The sequence below is a fragment of the Erithacus rubecula genome (genome assembly GCF_903797595.1).
Source record: "Erithacus rubecula genome assembly, chromosome: 1".
Taxonomy (NCBI): Eukaryota; Metazoa; Chordata; class Aves; order Passeriformes; family Muscicapidae; genus Erithacus; species Erithacus rubecula.
Genome location: NC_136658.1, coordinates 107975912 through 108003630, shown reverse-complemented (window position 1 = coordinate 108003630; position 27719 = coordinate 107975912). Strand labels below are relative to the sequence as shown.

General features: G+C 41.9%; 1 protein-coding gene across 2 annotated transcripts in view; it reads left to right on the top strand.

Moving 5' to 3' along the window:
• ABCG1 (ATP binding cassette subfamily G member 1) overlaps positions 1-27719 on the top strand; it is a 53749-nt gene that overhangs the window by 3638 nt on the left and 22392 nt on the right. The gene's annotated exons all lie outside the window — the stretch shown is intronic.

Genomic DNA, 27719 nt, shown 5'->3' with positions numbered 1-27719 from the left:
ATGCTGTTAGCTGTAGGTCTCTACAGCTTAGCTGAGTTCTCTCTAGGCTTATGATTTCATTGATGAAATCACTGGCTCTTGCTGAGACTGAATCCTGAGCTCCAGCCAAGGACCAGGATGCTCTTTGGGCAGCTCCTTTGCTGATACACACTGCAAAGAGTTCACAGCCTGCAACACAAAGCATACCAAAATAATAGATATTGGGCACTTCTCAAGGAAGAGAAGTGTTGGGAGCAAGAAGGGATTATTCAGCTCTCTTCTTGATAGATTCTTGCTTGATTCCAGTTCTAAAAGGTGATTCTGTCCTTTCTCCTCTGCTTGGTATCAATTCCTGTCATGCTTTCATTTGCTTAGTGTAACTGTGTGTTTCCTAGAGAGTTTTTAGTTTTTGTTTTTTGTTGGTTTTCTTTTGGTTTTTTTTGATTGTGTGTGACTAGTTCTCTGTGAAAGGAAAACTAGGTCGTGCAGTAAATTCCTGCCAGCGAAACGAAGGATGCCCAAGAGAAAATATTGAAATCTGCAGGAGAATTTTGTGTACTAAATGACATAATTGCCCTTCCTTGAGGAATTCTCCCAGTAATGCAAAGTGGTGTGGTTGTGTGCTTTAGTTCTTTTAAGAGATAAGGTCCTGGCAGTGCAGCCCTCACCTGAGCCACACTTGATACCTGCACTGGCCCTGAAACTATAAATCCACTGGCTTAAAAGTTCCACTTGAAATTGTTTCACAAAGTACTTGGCTGCCATCTGTAAATTGTGTCATTATCACAACACTAAGGCTTCAATAGTCTAAAAATGTGTGGTATGAAAAGCACTGGAGCTGTTGCCATGAAAGTGCTACTGTATGTGGACAGGCTGTGCATACAATTATTCATTTGTTGAAAGATCTGCAGATTTCATGCTTTAATGGGTTTTTCTACATCAAAATTGTATGTAGACCCACAGGCCTTCTTTTAATTATTTGCTAAAATTACATGGAGCCACATTGTCCATAGAGAACAACTTGGTTTGGCAGCAACTTTGGTACATTCAAAATTTTTCTTTATCTTATCAGAATGAGCACAAAACATTGAAGGTTTTTTGTCCTCCAAAAAATGGAGCTATGCCAAAATGTCTCATTTAAGATTTAAAAGCTTGAGATTTCTAATAGAATCTCTTTCTCACTGGCCAGAAGTGATTGAGGGGTTCTATACCCAAAATCTCTGTTCAGATGTTCTGACATGCCTGGGTGACTTGGCTTGAACAAAACAATGTCCTGGCCAAACATCCTGCAGCTGAAAATGACCTGTGGAGGTATTTAGCTCTGGGCTATGGCTGTGACTCTGTCACCACATTTGGATTTGAAAGAGGAGACTGAACTTTCCTGGCTGCCTGTGGGGAGGGGTTCAGATCCTTCTCACCTGGTCTCACACCTTGTGTCATTCCTGGGCCACCAAGGGCAACCTCAGAGTGGCTGAGCTGCTCTGCCAGCAGGGCTTGGCTCTCTCTGCTTGCCAAGGACCTGGAACAGATTTGGGAGGTCTCCACCCAGTGCCAAATCTGTGATTCAGGAAGGTGAATCACATCGTGTGGCTGAGGCCATGCCCTGCTGCAGGCAAGTCCTTGTCCTTCTTCTCCTCAGTGAGAGCACAGCTGGAATAGTTTATCAGTTTTGGGTGCTTGATTTCAACAGAGACACTGGGAAGCTGGAAAGGGTCTGTCAAAAGGGGTAAAAAATGGTTCAGGGGACCTACAAAGAGGAGCTGAGGATTCTGGGCTGCTCCTGCCAACAGTGCCAGGTGATAAATCACAAGAGCCCATGGCCACACATTGCAGTTTGGGTGGGTTTGGGTGGACACCAGGAAATAATAAATACCTGTTCCCCAGATGGTGGGACATGTCACCAGGGACAGTGGAGCTTTCTCCATCCCAGGGGAGTGTGACACATGTGGCTGAGCAGCTGATCTGACCTGGAGCTGTGCTTGTCTTGCTTTGAGTAGAAGGCTGGGCCAGGTGACCTCCAGAAGTCACTTCAGTGTTTCAGTCAGTTGCTGATCATGGAAACCTTCTGGAACCAAACTTTCCTGCCAGCCACATTCCCTCCTCCAGGGACTAGCTCAATATATTGGTTTTAACAGAAAAGATTTCCCATTAGAGAAACAGAAAACCAAATTGCCTCAATAATCTCCAATGAAGGTAGGAACCAAACAGTTCAGATTCTCTGAATTGTTTTAGTGGTTCTGCAAGTAGAAGTTTTTTTTATGTATAATTTGGGATATCTCTGTTCAAACCTGATGGATTTGTAACTGAGTGCATTACATATGAAACTATTCTGAATACCTTATACTGATTTCTGTTCCAGTGGGAATCTGGGACTTTGCAGTGCCCAGGAGAAAGGCAATATTGGGCCTCCAAACACCAATGGTTGCTGCAGTTCAGCACTCCTTGTGGATTCCCTGTGCTAAAAGTCTCTCTCATTGTTATAATATGAAATATTTGAATTCACTTTTTATAAGAAGAGTAGCAGAAAACATACTGGAAAAAAAAAAAAAAAAGAAAGGAGATGTCTCAGTTCACATTGTTCTTGGGTGCTGGTTGTGGTAAGAGGCGATAAGGGATGCTGTTTCAAAAATGTGCCTTTGAAATTAATGGTGTTTCTATTCTGAAATAGAGCTTGAAAAAGAAAATCTACTATTGCTACGTCACTCTCTATAACTGTAATGAATTAGTTAAAACCTTTCAAGAGTGTTGGATCACAAAGGCAGAAGTACAGTTTCCTTGCAGAGACAATTTGTGCCAGCATGTTGGACAGGAATTCAACTGAAGAGAAATTCCTTTCAGTAAAAATGGCATTGCAAAGTAATGTTAAGGTTAGGCTCTAAATTATCAGAAGGAGGAATAATTAGCAGTGCTGCCATTGTGTTCTGTACTTAGCTTGATTGTTCAGACAATGCAACTCATGGTATGTCATGTCTTTTACTTCTCATTAAAAGCCCAAAGAAAGATGAATTTTCATTGCTTGTCAACAACAAAGAAGCTAAATAAGCCACAGTAGACTTCAAATTGGAATTTTTCATTGATTTTTGTCTCAGTCTTAGACAGTTTAATTAAACTATTAAATATCATTTTCTCTTTAAATATAAGGAGGGGCATTTTGATTGTAAGGTTTATATGATAAATGCTGCTCTCCTTATGAGGTTTTATAGCAGAGATTGGTGTGACTCTGGAGCTGATTAATTCCTGCTGTAATTTCCCCTGAGGTCAGTGGGATTAAGAAGGAAGGAGTATGGCAGGTCAGTTCTTGATCAAAGCAGCTGTGTCTGACCCATTCTATTCAGTGGGAGCTGTTGCCAGTATGGGAATTTGGAAGAGGTTAAAGAGATAAAAGTTTCAGAAGATCTCAGTTGACTTTGGCATTTTTCTTGTAAAGCTTTTAGGGAATTGGTCAACAGGTAGAAACAACTATTCCTTCAGTGTTGAAGGGAAGAGATTTTTGAGTGACTTGTGAGGTTAAGGATCTTCCAGAACTGAAAATGTTTCAGTCTTTGAATCCAGGCTATGTTCAAGCATGTCCTGGGGGTTTCCTGTGGGTCAGTGAGTTTCATGATTTCAGAAAGCCCCAGGACTCCTGGAGGAACTGTTGTGAGGTTAAGATGTACTAGCAAAGCCAGAAAAAGGGAACTTCAGCACATTTATCAGCAATAATAGGGCTGCTTACTCCCAGGATTCTTCTTTCTTTTAGGATGAGGCACCCAGCTGGCTTGGAGAGGAAAAGAGAGTCCTGTGTTAGATCCAGTGTGGATCCTTAAATGTGAAAAGCAAGATCTGCAGAGCTTTGGAACAAAACATAGCTGAAGTTTCACTGTCTCATCACAAAGTCATTTATTTAAGGGATGAGAGAGAGATTAAAGTGGGTCTTGGCTTTTGAGCTGTATGTTTAAACTTCAGCTTGAAATGTAAATCACAGGAACACAGAGATTGGTTTTACCAGTTCATAGAAAAATCTAGGTGATACCAGGACTGCCTGAAAACTGTTTGCAAGAGGATTTGGTAGAAAAGTCAGCGCCACAGGTTTCTGTTATTTTTGTTAAAAGCACCATGAAATAATCTGAATTGTGGTTTGGGGATGAATTATGTATAGTCCTCTATACAAAGAGGGCATGAAAAGTACTTTGGAGCTTTCTGTCTAGGTCAAAGTCATCCAGCTTTGCTTTAAAAAGATACACACACTCTATATAACCATGAAAGGATATTGATTCCATTGTTTCTAGGTGGGCTTGCCATAATATGGGATGGAAGGAAATGAAAATATCCCGCTTATATAATTGAGTGCATCCAGGAAGAAAGTAGTAATAAATTTGCTTGCAAAACACAAAACACCACAGCAACTCAGCAGGGATTGCTTTTTTTTTTTTTTTTTTTTTTTTTTTTTTCTCTCTCACACTTCTCAGTATTCATGGTTAATTAGGTAACGTTTTAGTTGGAAATTTCTCCGCGGTTATTTTTAGGACTGTAATGAGTCATTTGTGCTGCGTTCGAGTGCAAGTTCTGGTAGGATTTGGTCGCGAGTAACCTCGGAGCTCCGGCCGGGCAGAATGCAGACGGGGATTTTCTGGAGAGCCTTAGGAGCAGCCCAGAAATTCCTGCTCAGCAGAAACCGCGGCGTTTCTTGTTGGTTTGGGTTTGTTCTGATGGCTCAAAGCCCGTGGAACAAAGCGGAGAGGTGCTGCTGTCTTTGATGCTCGCAGCTTGGGATGCAGGAGGGGGATGAAGGACCGGGATGAAGGATCGGGCTCATCCCGGATGCTCCGAGGTGTCCGGTGGGGGAACACGGAGCTTTGGCAGCTTGTTTGGAATTCAGGGAAGGCGAAAAGTGGCCGTCACAGCCCGAGGCAGTGCCATCAGAACAGCGCGATCCCCCCCAGCTCCCAGGGCTGTGCATTATGTTAATACCGCTCCATAATACGGAAACTTCAGCCGCTGTCAAACCATCAGCGGAGATTTAAACAGGCTGGGCTTTGCCGATTTGCTTCGGTGCCGTTTTAGGAATTAATTCTGCTACACACACTCGGACAGATCCCTTTCTTTATTTAGCTATTCGCTTTTTTTTTTTTTTTTTTTTTTTTTGCAGCATCCTCTGTTATGACTTCATTTAAAAGACCTCGCATCCCCCATCCCCTCCGGAGATACCCAAACGGAACAGAGGCGAGGCGGGGGGGCCGGGAGGGGAGGATTTGTCCTAAATGAGGCGCTAATCCCCGCGGGGGAGCCGGTGTGGCCGGGCAGGTGCGGCGGAGGTGCCGCATCCCGCGGCGCGGTTACTGCCGGGCGATGCACTGCAGTAACCCCGCCGTGCGCTCCCGCCTGGTTGGCTGCTCCAGCCTCTGTTGCTAAGATGGGAAGGAGGGAGGGAAAGATGCACAACGGGAACGAGCAAAACCCACTTGCCGAGAGAGGTTTTTCTGATTTTTTCTCCCTTTTTTTTTTTTTTTTTTTTTTTTTTTTTTCGCCTCTCTCTGGCAGATGGGTTGTATTGTTCTTGATTTTGCCTGCGTTTTTTGCCGGCTTTGTCTGAGACCCTGTTTTCATCTAGGATGTGTGCAAATTAAGATCCATATGTTAGGAAGAATAAACAAGTTAGGCCGGTTGAAACCGACTGTGATACTGGTAAAAGGCTCAAATATTGAGTAGATGCCTTTTCAGTGGCTTAAAGTGTTGGCAAAATTAATTAGAATGGGGCACGAGTTTTTTAGCAGAGGGTTTCTAAGCACGTGTTTTAACCTTGATAAAATCCATGCAGCTTTTCTTTTAACACTTAAGCTGTGTCAAGATGGTAAAAATATACTGAGTAGCTGCTGTTACTGGAATAGTTCACAGTGTTATTAAGTGATAAATAACTCTTGCCAGTGTCCTCTTGCATGTGTTCTGTAAAACCGAGGTTATTGGAACAAGTCTTGGTCAGCCCCTTTGTCTGATCCTTCTACTGTTTCCCAACTGAGTACAACCTTATTCAGCATTACTTGTTTTCCTTCAAGCAGAATCTGTTGTTATTGTGGGTTTGCTTTTTGTTTGGGTTTGGGGTTTTTTTTGTTTGTTTGGAATTCTTTTTGGACCTGGATCTTTTTAAGAAATGTGCCTTGAGTTTGACTCAGTGAGTTTTGGTCGCTGAGTCTTAAAGCAGAACATCTTTCTCTTTGCTGTATTGTTTATTAAACCTAAACATTACAATGAACTCACTGGTTTTCATTCTAGCTGATGTTTTGATACAATAAATTTTATTAACTGCTGAGGAAGGAGGTCCTAGAGAGACACCAGTTATAGCATTTTGGAATTTGTAAGCCAGGAAGTGGTCACAGTGAGTGGTTGGGAGTCTGGGCTCTGCTTTTTGCTGTTTCCATCTCTCAGAAAATGTGTTGGGGGCTGGCTGTAATTCACCCTGACACCCTTCCACTACAACTTTCTGTATGCTGGGTGGGATTTGATGAAATGATTTATCCTCTGCCTGTAGGTGGTCATGCCCTGCTTGAGGTGTTGAGGAGGTAGAGACAACATGCACCAAAATCTGGGTGTACTTTTGTCACATTTCAAAGTATGCTTTGGTTTCTGTAGTCTGGAGATCCATCTGAAGGCTGAGGAAAGATGAAGCAAGAGGCATTTGGCAATTGGAGACTTCAGACATCACATGATTATTCAGGGTTTTCCACATCCTCTCTAAAAGGAAAGAGAAATCACAAGAGAAAAAAAAAGTAGAAGCTAACTCGAGTAAAAATGCTGTTAAAGTTCATTTTTTGTTGTTCATTTTGGAAAGTGCCTTCTGGAAGTCCTTGGGGTCTGAGCTTACCAGTTCTCTAGGACAGATTTTTATTCTGTGGGGATTTAATATCTGAGTTCAGCTCTGTATCCTCTGAGAAATTATTTGCTTCACACTTCCCTGTAGCATTGTTCTTGTAGGTAAACTGTGGAGACAGACAGAACATGACACTACTCAGAATGTGGCAGGCCCTCAGTCAACTCAGCTTCTTTACAATTCACATCTGTACCCTTTAAAGGTTGGATGGGTAATTTTGTCTTCTATTAGAAAACAGTGTTTCATCTTACTATTCAAACAACAAGTCAAGACTTACAGGAAACAACATGCAAGGAGAACCCCAGCAAAATTTACATGGTAGCTTAGCACGTGGGAATGAACTGATTTGGATTTATAATTAAAGCCTTGCAAGCTGAAAGGTGGGTGTTCATTCTCAAAATTAAAATCCTTGAGGCAAAACCTAAATCAACTAGCAATGCTTTAACCCCAGAACTTCTGTGACTTGCATCTGGTGAGGTGCATAAGGAAATGTATCTTATATAAGGCTGAGTTTTTGTCAGAAGTAAATTGGGAGTTTGGGTCATCATGCCCAGAGTTCCTTCCTTTGCTGCAGGCATCTGAGAGAACTGGCCATGCACCTTCTTGTGGGATTATTTTATTTAATAAATTCACTAAAAAACTGCATTGAAACATGACATCCATGTAAGATGAAAAAATGCCCCTCTATTTTTTTAAAGTATTCCTACCAAAGGAAATCACATGCAATTAATATTGCCAAATCTTGTATCAGAAACTTCTGCACAAGACCTTTTATATCTTATCAAAAGCCTTGGGACAGTAAGAAGCTGAGTGGTGGTTCAGATTGCCTGCCCACTGTGCCAGCTTTGAACCCAGCAGCCAGCAACTTTTGGTTAACACCACTGGTACAGAGGACAACAAATCCACCAGCCCTTACTTAGCTGTACAGTGTGAAAAATTTAGTTTCCTACTGTGAAAATAATTTACAAGCAGAGCTCTAGTCCCTAGGACTGGCAGAGTGCTCCTTATCAAGCTCAGGATCAAGCTTGATGTCAAAGTCTGTTAGGAAATTGAAAAACTGAGGGTCCCCAAATTGTCCAAATGTAGTCACTTTTTTACCAGCTTCATGAGAATAATACATAATGCATTATGCATGGAAGAATTACTGCCCTTTTCAACCAATTCTTTAAGTTCTTCATCCCCAAGTATGATGGAGAAGGGTAACAGCACAAACAGCTTTGGTTTTTTTCAGTAACTCTTTGAACCTCAGTAACTTCCTACAAATAACTGTAAGGAGGCTGAAATACCCCATTAATGATTATTGTGAAAGTGGCTCCCTTGGGAATTCTGTGCTTTAGTGCAGATGTTTGATTTTAATTTGGCCTTTGGACGCTTTGTCGCTTAGAAAAGAAGATTTTGGGGGGAATATTTGATCTGAATGTGGGTAGTGGCATAAAATACAGCAGGACCAGTGCTGTGTAAGTGTCTCTGGAATGGGGACAAAGCAATTCTGTCTAGGAAATGGAGTGGCTGGAGATGTATGCTGCAATGTGGCTCCAGCCACGCTGAGGGTCCTTATTGGAGCTTCTTGTCACTGCTGGGCTTCTGTTCCCATTTACAGCTCGTTTAAACTTTGCTGATTTGTGGGGTAAACAGATGCACTCTGCAGACTTAATTTTCTTCAGAAGGTACAGGGATAAAGCCATCCAGATTCTTACCAGGCAGAACTACATGGAATTACATAATAGCCAAAGAGATAAACGCTTGTTCGCTGGTTTTTTGTTTTTTTTTTTGTTTTTTTTTTTTTTGTTATGTATCTGTTCCAAATAAAAATAAATGGTAGAGACCTTGGCATTGCAAGCTAATTTACCATCTGCCTCTCATCTAGTATGTACAGCTTGCATCTTTTGTGTAAGAATCATATTTCTTCCGGCTTCACATGTTTAGAGTAATGACAAATGTTGTTTATAATTGCAGTGCATCTGCTGCAAAAGAGAGGAGAAGATGGAATATGCAGTGGTCAGGTTCCTGGGGAAATGAGAATGGACCTGTGCTCTGTCTCTTGCTGAGCTTTAGAGGGTAGGCTTTTATGCCAGACAGAAGAAAGAAGTTTCAAATGAAGTGATGCACCCGGTTAATATGAAATTTAAGAAAAATTAACCACCACAAACTGAAGCTTTTTAATACTCTTGTTAAGCAATGAAGTTAAATTCTGCCCTGTTGCATCAGTTTTGTGCTTTTGAAGCAGTCACATGGATGGGGCTGCACCAGCAGAGCCTGGCCAGTATAATTTTTTTTTAGTCATGATGCAGTTATTACCTCAAGTGCTTTGAAAATTAAGCACTCTAATAACACCATGGCAGGGCTAGAATGGGTAAATGAGTACCCAATTAAAAGAAAGAGGATGGAAGCTAAATATTTGCTATTAGAGTAAGAGCATTTTATTTTTCTGGGTCAAAAAGCCACAAACTGCAGCCAGCTTATTGCATATGAATATCAAGGCCTGGCTGTCTAAAATGCTGTTTGAGGCTCATGAAGCTGAAGCCTGTGGGTGGCTGTCTGGGCTGGAGTTCCATTTCCTTCTCCACTCGGAGAGGTGAAGGTCTGAGGCTGCCACCAGAGAAATGTGGGTCAGAAAGCCAAGGACAGTGCAGAGGGGCACATCTGTGCACAGCTGGCAGGAGAAAGTTACTCCCCTGGGGTTTCATTTTGACCCTGAGTCTTGCAGAATTACTTGAAGAAGGATTTGCCCCAGAGGAGCAAATTGACAGTGCATAAATACAAAGATGATCGATGGGAGACCTTTTGGAAAGTGAGTTGGGTCAGTCAGATGTGCTGAGTTCTTCACCAGGAGTGTCCAATGATAATGACAGTGAAAATTAGACTGAGTAGCTGGTGGGTCTTTGAGACATGAGGGGATTCCTCCTGCCCTGGGGTTTGGCAGCTTTGGTTCTGTAATTCCAAGCTGGTGGTGAGGAGGGCACCCAGCCAGCTTAGTGGCAGCAGGAGGACAGAGTGCTTTTCCTCCCTCCTAAACACAGGGGACATTGGGCAAACCTGAGCAGGGTCTCTGACTGACATTCCTCCTCTCAGGCTGACTGTGGGTTGCACACACAAACCCACACAAAAGGTCTCTCCACCACTGGGTTTTGGACACTCTGCCCATCCAGTCAGACTCTGGTCTCCTTCAGCTGTTGGCACCTGGACCTACAGTAACCCCTCACATCTTCAACCTCTTGCTCCAGCAACTGGAGTGCAGAAATTTCTGCTGCTGCCCCCTGAGTGCATGGAGGTGTCTCCTGCATGTGAGCTCCCAGTGGTGAGGGCATTCCCACGGGAGGAAGCTGGGAACAGAGTTTAGCAGGTTGGGCTGCAGTGATGAGGAGCTCTGTCAGACAGGTGTAGCTGCCTCCTTAGGTACTTCTGCCCCTTTAATCCTCATTTCCATCTATTTTCTCATACCTGTACCTCCTCAGTCCTTGATCCATTGCTTTCCTTGCCTTTGGCAAGTCCCCTAAGTGTCCTGTGATGAAAATTTCTCACTCTGTAATTCCCACAGCCACCCCATGGCTGGTTTTACACCATCCCAAACTTCTGTTCCCCCTGCATGGCATGGTAAAGGACATATTCCAGGGAGAGAATTTCCCTGTGGACACATCTTGGTGGGTTTTCCTCCAGGAACAGTAGTCCTGTCCTTTCCATTTTAGCATCTTCAGATTGGCCAATTCAGAGCTGTATCTCTGAGCCTCAGCTCAGTCTCTGTGCTCACTCTGACTGGCCTTTTATCACAGAACTGAGCAAAGACCATTTTTAGACCTTCTCAGTTGATTGGATTTTTCCAAGCTTTGAATTTAAAAACAAATTAAATAATATGGCTGGCCAGTCGTTTGTTTAAGGCCATGGAAAGTTTCCCTGTGGTGTAAATCATCACTGAAGTGGAACTCACATTGGGCACATTTTTACCCTCTCATGTGAAAGTTCCAGGAAAGTTGTGAGTGACTGCAAATAAGGAATGGAGCTGCTGCTCTTGTGATTATAATAAATCAGGTTCTGCTGTCTTACAGGCTGAGTTATGACAATATGTGTGAGCTGCTGTATCACAAGCAGTCAGAGGAGCTTGACAGACATCCCTGAAGGAGGCTATTTTTTCTTGCCTAGGAGAATTATGATGTAAACCTGAAGGAGAAATATATAACCTGAAGTATTCACTAGTCCCTGAACCCTGGAGTCTCTGTAAGGTGTTCCTGGAGAATGAATGTGTCTTGTGCAGTTGTCTGACATCTGGGGACACCAAAAGAAAGATAAAACTTCTGAATATGCATAATACTTTAAAGATTTACTCCTTAGTCTCCAAGCAGAAGTATGGGCATCAGTCTCCTGAATCCCATACATTCTATTTGCGTTATAAAATCAACCAAACAAATAAAAATAAAGCAAGCCTTCCCATATAGGGCATGGCTGTGACATTTTAGCACTCATCTTTTGATTCTTATTGACAGGCAGTAAAAATAAGTTCCTCCAGCAAAATGAATTGGGACAAAAGGTGGCACATGTTTTAAAGTAAATAAAAATAACTTCAAAGCCAACCTACAATTCTTCTCAGATGTTCATAGTGTGCTGCTCTAAAAGCACAGGCCCAAATGAATTTTGGAATCATTGTAATGACACATTGGACAGAGTTTAGCCAAGGATCAGGTATCAGCATTCTGTCAGGGCTCTTGTCTCATGATAGAACATTTTGGACCAAATTAACAGAAATTAAAATTTGATGAAGGAAAGGTATGGCCTAATACCCAGAAGGAACTTTTTCACTCTTTGTGTATATTTCACTGCCAAAACTACATTCTGAGAAATACAGAAGGCAATGAAATTAATTTCAAATGCCAGTGTTGAATGTCACCAACATGCAAGGCATGTTTATATGGTGATGGAATGTGTCAGCAGACACCATCCCATATAGATGTGTCTGAAAGCATCAGAGGACCCCCTTTCAGAGTTCTAAAAGTAATATATTTCAAGTATAGTGTATGTGCATTGTCTTTCTAGATATAAATATGTTCAATATATATACTATTAATTTACCTATATAGATACCTGTAAATATGAGTGAGTATATATATACAGACAGACCATGTAGATATCTATATATAGGTTATATAGAGATATTTTTGGTTATCTCTGTTTTCATATTTGAATGTATATATGCACATACACGCAGGTATATTTATTTATGTACAAAAACTGGCTGCATATCACTGCAACAAATACTTTGAAGATAACATTTTAATCGAGGTGTATATTCCTCCTCCTTCTCCTTTGTAGTGACAAGATGATATAATTATGAGAAAGCAGCAGCAACCTGATTTTTTTGTTATTAAATGAAAATCAAGAGAGTATCGGTTGCTTAGAAGTGGTTCAGGTCTGTTGCTACTGGATTAACAGCATAACAGGCTAAAATAGCAGGAAAAATGAAAGTAAAATGGAAGCTGTTTTATCTGAGTGTGAGTGGTGAAAGGAATGGCATGAAGAAATGGCAGTATTTCACAGATGCTTTTCAATAGGGACTTATTACATTACATAAGTTGAGTCATTTTCTGCTCCCAGTCATTTCTCTGCTAATCAGATTGTTTGTGCTTTGTTCTTGTTTCCTTTAGAAGTTGTAAGAATTGGTTGGGGCTCTCTTATAGCAGTGGTGGGTCCAATTCAGACCTGTTTGGGCAATTTTGCCTGTTTATAGCTGCCAACATCATTGTCTGAATTTCCTCATTAGCTGAGCATTTTTGGAGCTTGCTTTCCTGCTGGGTGTAAAGGAGAGTATGTTTATGTGCCAGATAAATGGCTGCTACTTCTTTTTGTTTGAACAGTGGTTTGCTGGTGAAAACTGGGGGTAGTTGTGTATCTTGGAGTGCAGGAGGAAAATACTGAGGTTTTAAGTAGAATAATGTTCAAGACCCACCAAGAGAGTGGTGCAGAGAACAGAGATATGATAGAGATGTTCTGGCTGATTTTTCTGGGGACTAGAAACATCCCTTAACTGCACCAGGAAGGCAAATAGCAGCACTGCAGATCTGCAGCTGGAGGGCACTTCCCTGGAAGAGCTCTCTGCACATGGTGGGTGTCCACATTCCCCTGTGGCTGCATTTGCCTTCCCTGAGCACCTCTGATGGGGGAAAGGGAATGGGCTAGGGAGGATTTTGCCTGCCTGTGGTCAGCCTGGAGAGGATTCACTCTGTGTGCCCCTCACACATCTCAGAGCTGTGAGCAGGAGTGCTCTGTGATCACTGGGGTGAGGAGGGTGGGGTGGGGGTGACAAGATCTGTATTGGCATTTTTGCTGGCCACACTGGCACTGCCACACCTCGGGATTTGTGTGAATTGCCCAGTGGCTTTTAGAAGATGGTCCCACCTGTCCCTCCTCCAGCTGCCCCATCCTCAGCAGCACCATTCTGTGCAGGTGCTGACGCCACCACCACACTGAAAGAGGTGGCTCCAGCTGCTTGCAGGGTGTTTACAACTGTGCACAAGGAAAGGAGATTGGGGAGATAGTCGAGATTAACCTCTCCTTTTGTATGGCAGTATCATTATCTAATGAGATCAGAAGCAAAGCCCAGCAGCTTAGTCAGTATTAGAGCGTAGGCACCCATTTCAGGAGGAAGCCTTTGAGAAGAGCAATCCTGAGCCGTCCACCTACACCATTTTCTTTGCAGCTTTGCAAGATGGAAAAAGTGACAGCTGTAAACCTCCCCAAAAGCAGTTGCATGTTCTCCTCATATGCATTCCCTGCAGACACTTCTGCCCCCCTGCACCACCCACCCATGGGTGATCTCTGGGGGTGACCCCAGCCTCTGCTGTCCCTGGTCTGCTGGGGCAGAACACAACAGCTCTGCTGGAATTCAAGAAGACAAGGTCTGGTTTTGAGCCATCCATGCTATTTCCACTAGACCAGGTCCCATTCTTGGGGTTTATGAACTTTGAGACTCATGCTCTGTTCTCTGCCCTTGCTTCTGCAGCAGTTCTGAAACTCTCTGATTTAATTTCAGCAAAAACCCCTCCACAAGAGCATGCCTTGTGCAGTTCCCCCAAGCAATATTGTAATGTAACAGATGGTGGGATTTTTGTGGGCAAAGCCAAATTTTAATTTTTATTATGTTTTGAACAAATCACTCTTTGTGACCTTCACCTTACTGACGTATGAGGGTCTTAAGAGCAGTGCTGTGGGAACTGCAGCAAACCCTTCAGTTGCATAAGGACAATTTACAGCAAATAAATGGAGAGGGTGGGAGACAGGAATTGAGTAGGTAAGATCATGTCCCATTTGATGTCAGTAGACTAAGAATGTGGGACCAGGGCATGTGGAAGCTGCTGTGCTAGCAGTAATATCAGCTGTAAATACACAAGAAGTATTACAAATATTACAAGTACAGAAGTAGAAGCTCATCCATTGGGAGCAGATAGCAGAGCTTAAAAGCCACGTGTTGTGTTCCACTCAGGTCTTCATTGGAAGTGGAGCAGTGACTCAGTTTTAACACATACACACAGGAATTTAAAAACATGGCAATATTTTGAAAATGTTGTGATCTGGTAGCAGAGCAATGTTCTGTACTTGTGCCATTACCCAGATTGCTGCAGCCCCTGTCAGAATAAGGTAATCTCACCTGTTGGCACAAGGACAAAAAAAGGCACAGGTGGTACATTCATCACTTGCACATAGTGGTCAAGAGCATTTAGCCAGCACTGAAATGAAAAGCAACAATATTACAAGTGCTTATTTTTCCATTTGCACACAGGCCACAGCTGCTATTACTGTGCCTTGTTCTGTCACATACACTTAGAATAAAATTGCTTTGAAACTCTGAACTTGTGCATTGCCCATATGGCACTGAACATGCTGCCCTGAGAACTGGCTGCAGCCTGGCAGATCACAATTGCTTTATCACTGTGTGTAATTCATGTGACAATGAGATTTTAAATTATTTTAAGGTATTGTTTATTTTTAAGGTATTTTTTAAAATGTGGATTGCATGAGCTGTTGTACTTAAGGCAGTAGAGGAAATTTTTCCTCAGGTGTCTCACAGCAGTGAGAAACAGGGCTGGACACATTCCTAGAATCATAGGATGGTTTGGGTTGGAAGGGAACTGAGAGATCATCTTGTTCCAACCCCTGCCATAGACAGGGATACCTTCCACCAGACCAGGCTGCTCAGAGCCCCATCCAACCTGGCCTTGGACACTTCCAGGGATGGGGCAGCCACAGCTTCTCTGGGTAACCTGTGCCAGGGCCTCACCACCCTCACAGGGAACAATTTCTTCCTAATATCTAATCTAAATCGACTCTATTTTAATTTGAAGCCAACTTCCTCCTTGTCCTGCCACTCCATCCCTTTCAAATAGACCCTCTCCATCTTTCTTGTCAGCTCCCTTCAGGCACTAAGAGGCCACAATGAGGTGGCTGAAAGCTTCTCCTTTCCAGGCTGAATAAGCCCAGTTCTCCAGACCTTTCCTCAGAGCAGAGGTGCAACTCCTTTGAATCCATGTATATTCCTACATGCAAGAACATGTGTACAAATTAGACAGCAACCTAGACTCCTTTTATTGACAAAAGGTTTCATTGATGGTCATTGATGTAAGTTACTATGAATTTCATCCAAAAGATGCCAGACAAGTGGATCTCCACGTTTCCTAGAGAAAATTGCTGTGGTGGGGCTGAGCATCCTTCAGTGTCTCCCCCACACCCCCAGAACAGGGGAGAGCAAAAGCTGAAAATAAATGCATGAAGATCAGGGCAGTTTAATTAATGAAGCCAAGCTGCCTGTGTCCCCTCCCAGTCCCTGGCATACCCCAGGCTACCCTAAAAAAAGAAAATCTTGACTTTGTGCAAGCCCTGCCCAGCAATATCCAGAACACAGCTGGTTATCAGTGCTGCTCCATGGGGGCTGCAGGAAATTCACTCTCCTTGCCAAACCAGCAGAAGAGCTCACATTTAGTGTTTACATCGCAGATGTTTGCAGCTGGTTAAAACAAACCCCACATTGATATTCTGAGGTCCCAATACACTGGTGTTACTACATGGAAGGTTTCCATCTTCCACTCTTTTGGGTGGTGCAATATTGCCTTGTGTCTAGGTGGTCATGAATCCCTGATTTTGATCCCTGAGCCTGTGGCAGCTTCTGAACCAACACAAGCCTGTGCCACTCTATGGATTTTAGTGGTGCTGTGTTGTTTGGCAGGAGCTGGGTGTGTAGAGTGCCTGTGATTTTTAGATTTTTAGGATCAAAGCATGTTTTATGGTGACGTGGATATGCTTCTACCTGTGTCTCTTCATTATTTCATTTAAAATGACAGTATTTGTGGGGGTAGCTGTGTAAACACACCCTGGACTCTTTATCTCCTCTTTATTTCCTGTGTGTACTGATGTGTTAATAAGTAGCTGTGATAAATGACTTGTAGAAGGAGTAAAGTATAGGTAGACCAGTAATACAAAGTCATATAATAAGAGGATAAACAAACCTCAAGTGACAAGCCAAGTTGAATTTTCTGGTAGTGCATCCAACCATCACTTTCTTGAAATGTCCTTGTCAGTTTAGTTGGTGGTCAGGAAAAAATGGAAACATGTTGCCTTGACTTTGGGAGAAAAGCGGTGTGTTTGAATATGGTTCACAGAGACATCTAATTAGAAGGATATGAGAAGACCAGCAATTTTATGTGTGTCTCTCTTACTAATGATATACATGAGTCTTCAGGCCATTAAAACAGCTCATTTCTTTTGATGGACTTCCAGTTTGTGGAGGAAGCAGCTGCTTTTACTACCAAATTTCTCCTGCCTAATTAGACCAGTTGAATCAGCCTGCTTAAATCAGCCCATAGCTTACCCTTTGCCTCTTCACTGAAAAGCTGAATAACCTAATTGTAAAGAAGGACAGAAAATGTCAAAAGAAGTTACAGTTGTTACTGGGAAATGAACCAACACAGAGTGAAAAATACAAGGGAAAAAAGGCTGTTAACACAGAGGGCCTCCTGATGAGTCTATAATGAAAATCCCTCTGGAAATTCTCAATATCCTCTCTTTGTTGGAAAATGACAGTGCATCAGAGTAGAAACTTGTTGTTTGTTCACTCTATTTCCTTCTGGCTACATTTTCATGCAGGAGATTTGTTAGATTGGGGACTTTATAGTTAGGAGGAGAGAAAGCCCAGCTGAGTGGATGACCAGGGCTCTTGAAACTCTACCAAAGTTTAAGTTCTTGACCCAACTCAAGGACTTAGGCCTGGATCATCCTCACCTCAGTGAGTTCCACTGGCCTCTGGAGAGACTTGTTGCTGGTTTGCCAAGAACATAACCAAGCAAAAAAAAAATCCACCTCCAAAACTCAAAGTTGAATTTTGTCTTTGCCTCAGAATAAGGTGGAAAACCTGTAGTGGAAGTCATGGTGATATGAGTTACTGCTTCCCACCTTGCTTCAATAATAATTTGTAGATAATTCCTGAAAGACAGGATTCCCAAAATGCTGAATGACTCTGATGCTTTATTTTAATATGTCCTAAAAATGTGAATTGAAGTTCATCCATTTTTTTTAAACTTTAAATAATTTTAATGTGTACATTTTAACATTTTTAGCCTGAGAAATCAAAATTAATCAAATGGGTGGCATTTATTCTATGATTAAAGTGCTTATATAAAATTATCTTTTCCTGTTTCATGTGTGAAGAGTTTTTCTCTTAAAAACTCTTGATTTTTCCATGGGACACATTATTGATGAAACATTTAATTGCTTAGGATATGTGGTTAGCAGCAACACTCCTGATTTGCTCATGCCACTCTATCAGCTTCAACTAATCCATAACAAAAATGTAGGTCAGCTGGAGCTTTTAAAAACAGATGGAAATTCAGAAGTTTACAGTAGTACAATGGATATATGTCCCTGTGAGGCTGCCAGATTCTCCAAAAGCATACAAAACCCAGAAATCAGAGTGCTGAAAGGTGCTCATTCTACCTCATTTCCATTCCAGAACAATGCCCTGAGCAGTGGCTTTTGTTTACAACATATTCAGCACTGACATGCTACAGAACATGATAATTACTTCTGAGGTGTTTAAAGGATTTTATGTTTGGTTTGGTGACAATGAAAAGTATTTTAATTTGTGCAACTTCATTAGTGTAAATATTCTAGAAGAGAGAGGTAAAAATGCAGTTGTTCTAAGAAAAATGTGACAAGTGGAGGCAATCCAGTGTTGATTTCTGCAAACACTGCAGGCTTTCATTAGTTTGTACATTCAGGATCATAGGTTGTATCTTCTACTAGATCAGTGCTGAAATAAAGTAAATACATTACCCTGTGTTCCTGTGCCATTAAAGACTTGAGTGTTTGGATAAGTGATCAGAGCCAGTGTGGCTATTTCTGGAAATAGAAGTCTCCCAGGACACGTGCTCTGGCTGTCCATATGGCAGGGAGCAGGGATGCCCTGCAGCCTCAGAGCTCTCCCAAGCACATTCCTGCCCCCTCTGACAGAGCTTTCCCAGCCTTGAGGGCCCTCTGGAAGTTCCTATCCATGTCTCTGCTCCTGGGTGTGAATAGTAGGGTTAAAAATTCAGCACACAAGCCTAAAATTTTCTTTTCAAAACACCTCTGATCTTCTCCCATTTCAAAGGGTCCTCCTGGCTCCAAGCATTCCTCACCTTCTGATGGGAGGGAATGGGACAGGGGCAGTGGGAATGGGAAGGGATGGAAGTGCATCTTGGAGTTTGCAGTGCAGAATTGGTTTGAGAGCGTGGGGAGAGGCAGGGCAGGGACGTGCAGGAGTTCAGAGGGTTGGATGGCTGAGGTTGCCTGTTCTTCACAGAAAGTTCCTGTCATCACTAGTGCAGCTGAGTTAGACTGATGTGAAAAAATGGAATTTGGTTGGAGTCAAATGTGGCATTTTGAGTTTCCAAAGCTGACTAATGAACTGTGGTTTTTTTCTTGATATCAGACTCTCTGGCAGCTTTCAAATTGCAGTGATTGCAGCTGAAAACATTTTACAAGATCCAAGAAATGTCTCTCCTCATGTCTGTAAGGGCTGGAGACAAAGCATTGTCTTGTGAGCATGTGAGCCATGGCAGAAATCTGTTTTAGACAAAACTCTGTTTCTAATAGTCTGAGAAAAGGGGTGTTTTCCTCTGCAGTTTACAGGAGACATCACGTTTGTAATGGTTTTGAAAGAAAAACCAGTGAAAGACTCCAAGTCACAAATACAATTTAATAGGGAAAAAAAGGGGAAAATAAAATACATGCAATAGTACAAAAGAAAACCACCAACAGAATCAGAATACAACCTAACTGCTAGTTAGGGTGGTGGCAGCAGCCCAGATGAATTGGTCTTCTTGAAGCAGTGATCCTGTAGAAAGGTCTGGTAGCTCTTGTCCTCTGGAAACCACTGGGTAAGGGCTGCTTTGATGTTCCAAATCTCAGTTTTTATCTAGGTAGGAAATGTTTGGCTCCTTCCACTGGCTAGAGCATCTCTCAGTGGGATGATGGAGTTTTATCAGTCATGCACTGGGACTCAATGGCCATTAACAGGAGATATCTTCCTGCAGGAAGGATGGGTTGTAGAAAAGATAAAGATGATTGCCCACCTGGTTTTAACAGCTGGCCCATTAGCAGAGAATATCTGCCACAGAGATAAGGATCACTGCCCCACCTGGTTTCAGCAGATGGTGATAGAATACAGACTTTTGGGCACATCTTTACATTGTAACCTAGGACAACGTTCCAGTATAACCTAGATTTTGTGATGAAGATCACACAAGGCTTTCCTTTGTGCACCAAACTCTTTGGACCAGATATTGCCATGAGGCCCAGTGTGGAGGAAAGAGGTGCTAAATAACTTCTGCTATAATTCTAGAAAGTTCCAGGGCTCCCCTCTAACCTTCTCACAGGTGGATAGGAGGAAAGAGCCGAAGTTTTACTTTTGCTTTTTCACTTTCCTTTGTTCTTGCACTGGGTACGTGAGGGTGGGGAGGCTGGAAGGAGGAAGGGAGAGGTTCACAGTGAAAGGGGACTCAAATTCAGCACAGGAGAGCCAGAGCAGTGCTCTCTGAGGGAGGAAGGCTTTCTGTCTGCAGAGTGACCCAGCTGCATCCACACTTGGCAGGGAAGGCAGATGGGGCAGTTCAGTTCAGAACAGCTGCTGGGATATTTCTGAATATTTCCCACCTCAAGATTTTTTTTTTTTCATAAAGAAGGGACTGTTGTGAAGGATTTTATTTGTTTGCAAGACTGTGAATAACACTATTTATACCTTGATGTATGAAGGTACTGCAATTATGAGAAATTGCTTTCTGCCTGATTGTCACACGTAAACAGCTTTCATCTCACAGTGTATCAGGCTCGTGACTCCAGTTTGTCATTCCAGGGAATGTGTCAGCCTTTCATTTCAAACTGGGTTGGCTTTTCTTTTGTCAGGGAAGACCTTTCCTGTGTGCTGAAGTAATAGAAACAAAGGCAATTAAAAAAAAAAAAAAAAGGCAGAAAAAAAAAAAGGAATTATCAAACAAAGATTAGGCTATGCATATTGCTTGGAAAAGACAATTCTGCTAGATTCAGAAGAAAGATGAAGCTGTGCATCATTTTTTTTTCCTCCTTTCATATTTCCTAAGGGTTGAAGATAAATTAGGGTAGCTATTTTCTGTGCAGACAAAGTACAAGCTATGCCCCAGATCTCCAAAATGCTTCAACATGTAAATACTGCTTCTGGAGCCATCAGGTCCTGCTGCAAGTAGAGATTTATTTGCATTCATGTTTGAAGGTTACTTTCGTTCATTGACCTATTTAATTGTCATTCTCTATCCCCTGCTGCAGGCATATGGCTCCATGTGCCTGTGGAGGGAAGAGGAGCAGCTTTAACTCTCTCAGGCAGAAACACTCCACAGAAAAACACCCAAGAGTTGAATCTTAACATGGATGTAACATGGTAATATTAATAATAATAATAATAGCAATAATAGCAATAATAACAATAATAGCAATAATAACAATAATAACAATAACAAAACAAGAATAAGAATAAGACCCCTGGACCCACACATAATGATAATCATCCTGTGAACCTCAGAGAAGGCTGCAGGACTAAATAAAAGGGAGATAGAAAAGGTAAATCCAGGCAAACACAGGTTACTTAGATGCTTCTGCTCTGGTCATAACTATAAAAAACATAGAATTAAAGGGGGCTGGCACAAACTCATCCATCTCCCTGCACAGAGGGGAGATGTAACTAGTGGTAACAGGAGCAAGGAGGTTGTCACAATATTGGTGACACTTACTCTGTTTCTCTCTTCTGTTGGTGGAACATTTCTCAAGAAAATCTGAATTTTGTGTCCAGCTGCACACCACTTCAGTTTTTTGTGTCTTGGAGATGTGGGTTCTCCAAATAAGGAGAGAGGGGTTGTATAGTCTATTAAACCTTCAGACTTAAAATTAGGGGGCTGCAGAGCTTTCAAGCCTAACAGAGTGTCATATCTAATTAGTTATTCTGAGGAAGAGCAGCATTCAGATAATAAAACAATGTGATGAGCAGCCAGGATAGCAGAGAAAGAGCATAACTCTTATTTCAGAGTTTCAAAGGAGTGCAATCTTGACTTAGTCAGGGGTTTTTTTTGCTTGATTGCACAATGTGAACTGTCACATCCAGTGTCTTGCATAAGTTTAATATCTAGTCCATGGATCTGAGAGAACAATGAAGTTAAAGGACTTTTCAGATTCTTTGTAATCTACAGCTTGGTTTAAGATTCTCCCTGTGCTAGAACTTGATTTCTTGCCTGATTTGCCATCTTCTCATCATTCTCATTTAATTATACAACATGACCTACAGTTTCTGGGAATTTTGTGTTGTAAATCTTGGCTTGGGGGCTCACAATCACTCTTGAGGCTCCAATTCATTGTGTATTTTTCTGACTTGCCACAGAAGGAAGTTATTGTTCTGCACAGAGGAAGTGCACTGGTGTCAAATTGTATGTATTCATACAAACAAAATTCAAAACTTGCTTTTAAATTTGCCCTCAAGCATTTAGCTTTTGAGTAACATCTTCCAAAGCTCATTTGGGTTTTTCAGGCTCTGAGATGTTCTGGTTAATTCTGAACCCAGTGTTAGCAGCACAGGACTGTGTGCTCAAGCAACTGAAGAGCTTGAAGAAAAAATATGTGAATTGTCCCCATTTATCAGAGTGCAAAGTAAGTGCCAGGTATTAAAGACAGAGTGAAAATAGCATCTGGTACCTTTGTACATCCTGAACGTGGCCAGGCTGCTCTTCTTGATGAGTTCCTGTAACAGTGGTGGTGTTTTGCACCACTTAATTAGTGGTTTGTCTGGAGTCTCTTCTGTCTTCACTCAGAGCCAGGATTCAAAAATACACGATGGAAATGAATTTTCTCGTGTTCAGGATTGGTTGTTTATTAAATCTTATCTAAAGTACAGAAAGCACAGCAGCACTTGTAGGCACTTGCTAGAAGTGAGCAAAATGGAGCTGAACCAGCTGCTACAAGGTCTCTTAAAGCTAAACAGGCCAATAGAGAAATAACACATATATTGTTTATACTTTTAACCCAGTAACTAAATTGCCATGACCCTCAGTGTGACACTGTCCACCCAGAAACTACTGCCTGAAACCACAAAGAAGAAGCAAGATGAGCACTGAAAAAGACACCACCCAAATTTCTCACTCTTGTCCCATACCTATTACTATATTATAAAAACCTCTAATTTAAAACTCTTCACCATGTGAAAGCACACACTTCTATTTAACTACACAGTGATTTTAACTCCATCACTCAAATTTGGAAGCTTTTCCAAGGCCTCAGGTCCAAAGCAGTGTTCTCCAGGGGGTCAGTGACAGAAAGCACAGAAAGCTCAAAACCCCCAGGTTTCTGGGATCCAGCAAGTTCCCAGGGAGCATCCAAAGGTGTGGAGTTCCAATCCAGCCTCAGATTGGGAGTGTGCAATTGCTGGGCTAAATTGCTGTGATTGTGCAAGCAAATGAGGGACCATGATCAAACTGACATTTAAACCCACAGAAAATGATCCTAAAGTCAGCCATCATTTTCTTGGCAGTGGATGGGATTTCTCACAGGATTGAGAGGCTGGGTACTTCACCTAAGCTAATTGTCCTAAACTCCCACTGAAGTGAAGAGAGAGACACTTCCATAGGGTTATTTATCCCTTCCCAGAGCAGGAATGTAAAATAAATAGAATCAATCACCAGTGTAGTGTGCTGGTTCCTATCCACTGATAATTTGTGGGCCCTAGAAATGAATCCAGGTTAAGCATCCAACATTTTGATGTGTCAAATTAGGTAGATTGAACACCCCAAGCCTGGCTGTGAGCACGGGCTAAGCTCTGCATCTGAGTTGAGACTAATCCACCTCATGACCACTAAGTGGGAAATCGGCTGTGGATCAAGAGCAATATCTTTGAGCAGGCCTGGCTCTGGGCTATATTAAGAAATGCAGTTTAGTCCACTACAAAGAAAGAGCTTTGCTGCCCACAGGGGGATTTCTTTTCTTTTTTTAAAGCTTTGAAAGATTTATTATTTTAGGTTGCGAGGAATAAATTCCTCATTTCTGAGCTGGAATGAGCTGTGAGGCAGAGGAACTTGATTTGGTTACTTCAAGCACTCACTTGGCTTCTCTGCCCTTTCTGTCCTGATGTTTTGGTGCCTGGCATGCTGTTTTCTAGACATTTACATAACGAAGGTCGTTTCTCTGAGGCAAGGTGCAAGAATACATTACAATTGCAAATTCCCTTAATTGTCCTAAAGCAGGGCTCAGAGCTTAGTCAATGGAAAATCCTATTGTTCAGTGTCCCTGAGAGACTGTGTGAACACAACAGAAATATGTGGATGTGTTGATTCTGAAACTAGAATGAGAAAATGATTGGTGAGGAAAAGGTTTATTCACTTTTGATACACAATGGATGGCAGAAATTATGAACCAATGACATATGAGTTCACATATAGGTTTTATTTGGTAGGCTTAAACATGTCTATTATTTCTAGTGTGACTTTGCCCCTCCAGGCTCTGTAGAGGTACAGTTCAAGGAAGTATAAAATTAGGAAGGTGCCTGTTATTAAAGCAATATATTTTTTCACTCTGTTTGTCAGGAAAGCTGTTTCTGTCCCCCAGATTTTGTTGGAATTAAAAGATGCCTTTTTCCCCCCCAGTATCTGTACCTCTAATTCACTTTAGCTTAAGCTTGTTTGAACTCAGTGTGGAGCTTGGGAAAGAAACCTCCATTTAAATAATCCCCATCGAGAGGGTTTTTAAAATCCAAATTATTCAAATAATCATCAAATGATACAGATAATCCCTTTCAACTGAGAATTTACAAACTGAAACATTTACAAACCCTGTTGATAACAGTGAGAGGAAAGTATTCTGTACTCAAGTAGTGGGTGGGGAACACGGTGCCCCGGCTGGTTAAAGCAGAATTAGAAATATATGGCAAACACCTCCCTGACTATATTCCAGTTTAGGGAAACACCCTGCCTTTGATCTAATGCTGGTTTAGGTGAAAAGCCCCAGGTTACTTCATCTTACCACTGGATGAAGCAGATTGGTGTAGTCCCTTCTAGTGAACACAAATATATTTTACTCTGAAAGTGGCTTCTCTGGAGTGAGAAAAACCTGTGTGTGTGAGTTTGTTTCTCACCTTATGCTTTTCTGTAGAGTTTCTGTCAGTGTTTCCCACCTGCTCAGTTTTCTGATACAAATCTACAAATGAAATCCCTGACAGGTCACCTGAGGATGTTTCCAACATCTGGGTGGACTCTGCAAGTCCCTCTCTCAGCCACAGGTCACTAACTCCCCTTACTATGACATAGGACCAAGTTATCCCATTTTTCCCTTACTTGTGCAGTTGTTGTCCAGTTCATAATCCAGGGAGGGGCCTTTGGCCATTGATCTGGTGGATCTCAGGGGCAGCAGGGAGTCAGGGAGTTTCCAGGATCATTTTTTCCTTAATAGGAGGATTCCTTACTCCTGCCTCAAGGGGAAAGATCTGACGGCTTTGTTCCACATCCCCTTATTTCAGTTTTGTGCTGGAGAATTCCCTGGACTTCTGCAGAAGTTTGGAGATTTTTTAATTGATATCAAAGGAGGTGAGGTGAGGACTGACCTATAAACTTCAGAATAGGAAAATACAATGGGGATTATTAAATGGGTCAATATACAGTGCCAAGAAATTGCTGTGGTTTCTTGTCATGATTTAAGAAACAATTTGGCTGATAGTACAGTAAGAGAACAAATTTGTGGACTGAAATTTAAACTGCTGTTTAAAAAGTATGTTTCTTGTTGAAAGCATTAAAGTAAGGCAGGTAAGTAATACAGCAGATGCCAGAAATGTCTTCTGCATTTCCAGCTGGATATTTCTGAGCAGGAATACGTCCTAGCTAAAAAAAGCACCACAAAAAGATGCAGAAATATAGTCCTTGTATAATTAATTTTTAATAAAGGAATTCTTCATTTCTGCCTGGCAGGGAGTGCAGAAAGAGCAGGTTATGATGTCTCTGGTTTTGATTTTTAAGTGCCAAATGCTGATTTCTTTGTGGCTCAGTTTCCAGTTTTTCACAGTCTTGCCAAACTCATGCTGCTTGAATTGAAATCTCCTGTGTTACCTTTTACATCAGCAAATTTTCTGTGAAACTTTAAGCAGTTTCAGGCCAGTGGCACTTGCAGGGCACCAGCAGTGATTTCCTGCCTCCAGATGAGCTTGTGATGGAAGAGAAGAAATTCAAATACATTGGGAAGGGCAAATCCTGCTCTAATTGCAGCGAGCAGGGAAAGCCTGCTGTGCTCACCTGGGACCTGAGACGGGGTCTGGCTGCCTCCTGATGGAGGCAGAAATAGGTTACAACACCTAGAAACTTCCACAAGCCTGTGTGACATTTCTTTGAGTAACAAATGGGGATTACTGGTGATGGAAATGCAAATGAATGAAGCATTTCAGTCAAAAATTTAGAGGTGGTATTTACCTGAGGAAATTCATTGTGAGGCAGGAGTGGGTTTTGGTTGTGTTTTAATTGGTGCTGATTCAGACACATCCTGAAGCATTGCTCCTACCCTGAGGATGAGGAGGGGATTGCTTGCTTCTTTCCAGATTAATCATAATTTCTGTGGGATGGTAAAACCAGATCTCCCCATGGAAGGAAGCAGATAAAACCATCAGCATATTTCTCCCTTGCTGATTCCAGTAGTAAAAGTTTTGTTGACTTGAGCAAGGAGAACTCCCTAAGCATCTTCATCAGAGACACGAGGTCATCTCTGTCCATTTAGTGAAAAAGGGGCTTTTGTGGGCTCTGTGCTGCTGCCAGGAATTCCACCTCTGGAATGGGGGTCTGGCCAGGCCAGGCAGGTGGTTCAGCTGTGAATTTGTTAAATATCACAGTGCCTCACATTTGATTTCATGGGGAATCCTAATATGGGACAACAAAACACATTCTGCTTCTCAGAAAAAGCATTTGAACACTGAAATGTAATGTGAGCTGTGAAATTCAGACCAAAAAGTTTTGTATCACTAGAACTTTCTTTTTCAGTTTTGATTTGCTTCTGCTGTGCTCTATTTTTAAGGGGTTGGGCTGAGAAATTTGCTGAGGGGTTGCTTTGGTTCGTGATGGTGTGTTAATGTCAAATCTGTATTTTAAGCAGCTCTTGAAAACTGATATTAAAATTCCCACGAGTATCATAAATATATAAGTTTTATATATAAATATATGAATTTAAAGGTTGTGTCACAGTAACTTCAGCAGGGGACATAGGAAAACTGAAAGATCCATGCTGATTTCCATTGGAAATTGAAACAGTTTTAGGAGAAGTGAGAAATGAGGAAGTCACAATGTTATACTTGTTCTGGATGTAAGTTGAGTCCAAAGGGAGAGAACTGCTGTGATGCTGGAACTGAATGTGCATCCACTCTGGCCTGAGTTGGCTTTGAGTCTTCAATTAAACTCTGCCATATCCAAACTCCTTGTGATGCCTTAAGTTTTAGATTTCATATTTTTCAGATTCAGTACTGCATTAGTATATAACTCTGAACTTCATACAGAGTGTTACAAGTTCTCCTCCCAGCTCAGTCACACGAAACAATCCTTGTCCAGCCCCAGAACCAAGGACACGCTGCAGCTTCAGCCCCAAAAAGTGCAAACAGCAAATGGAGGAGAGAATCTGGGAGGGTGGGACTGCAGAACCTGGAGCTGGAATTGGACAATTAACCCAAAGATGGAAATGGACCAAAAATTATAAAAGTGTGAAAACTCATTACCCATCATCCATCTTGGATGTAGCCATGGTCAGGCTCTTGCACTGCCCAAGGTGAATCCTTTGAAGGCCTTTTAATAAATCCCTACTTTATTATTAACTCTGTCCAGCCTCTGTTCCAGGGAGCCTCTGAAGGCACCACCTGCTGCAGGGGCTGAGGGAGAACGAGGCAAAGGAGTTGAAATTCCTGATATATGTCAGACATGGATGTGAAACAGCCCCTGTACTGTGAGAATACAATCCCCTCCAAATGCATAATCTGTTTCTCATGAAAGACATGTGGCCTGGTATAAAAGTTTTAGGTCAACAGATTCAGTTGAAGACTAGCCTCGATATTCTGAAAGGGAAGACTGTGGTTACTTAGGGGACTTTAATTCCTCATGAAGGATTATACTGGGGCACCACACTACTGCCACAGTGTCAAATCTTTTTGTGGGTTTGCTAAATTAACCTTTGTAATGGAAAAGCTTATTATGGGCTTCCAGTCAAAGGAAGAGACGGGTTTGAGTTTGTAGCGACTTAAAATGCCAGTGATTAGGATCCTAATCTAATATTCATAGTTTTGGGGCTTTTCTTTTATTTCTTCTTAAAGCATATTTCTCTACTGTATTGCAAATGACTTGCTGAGAATTTCAGGAAG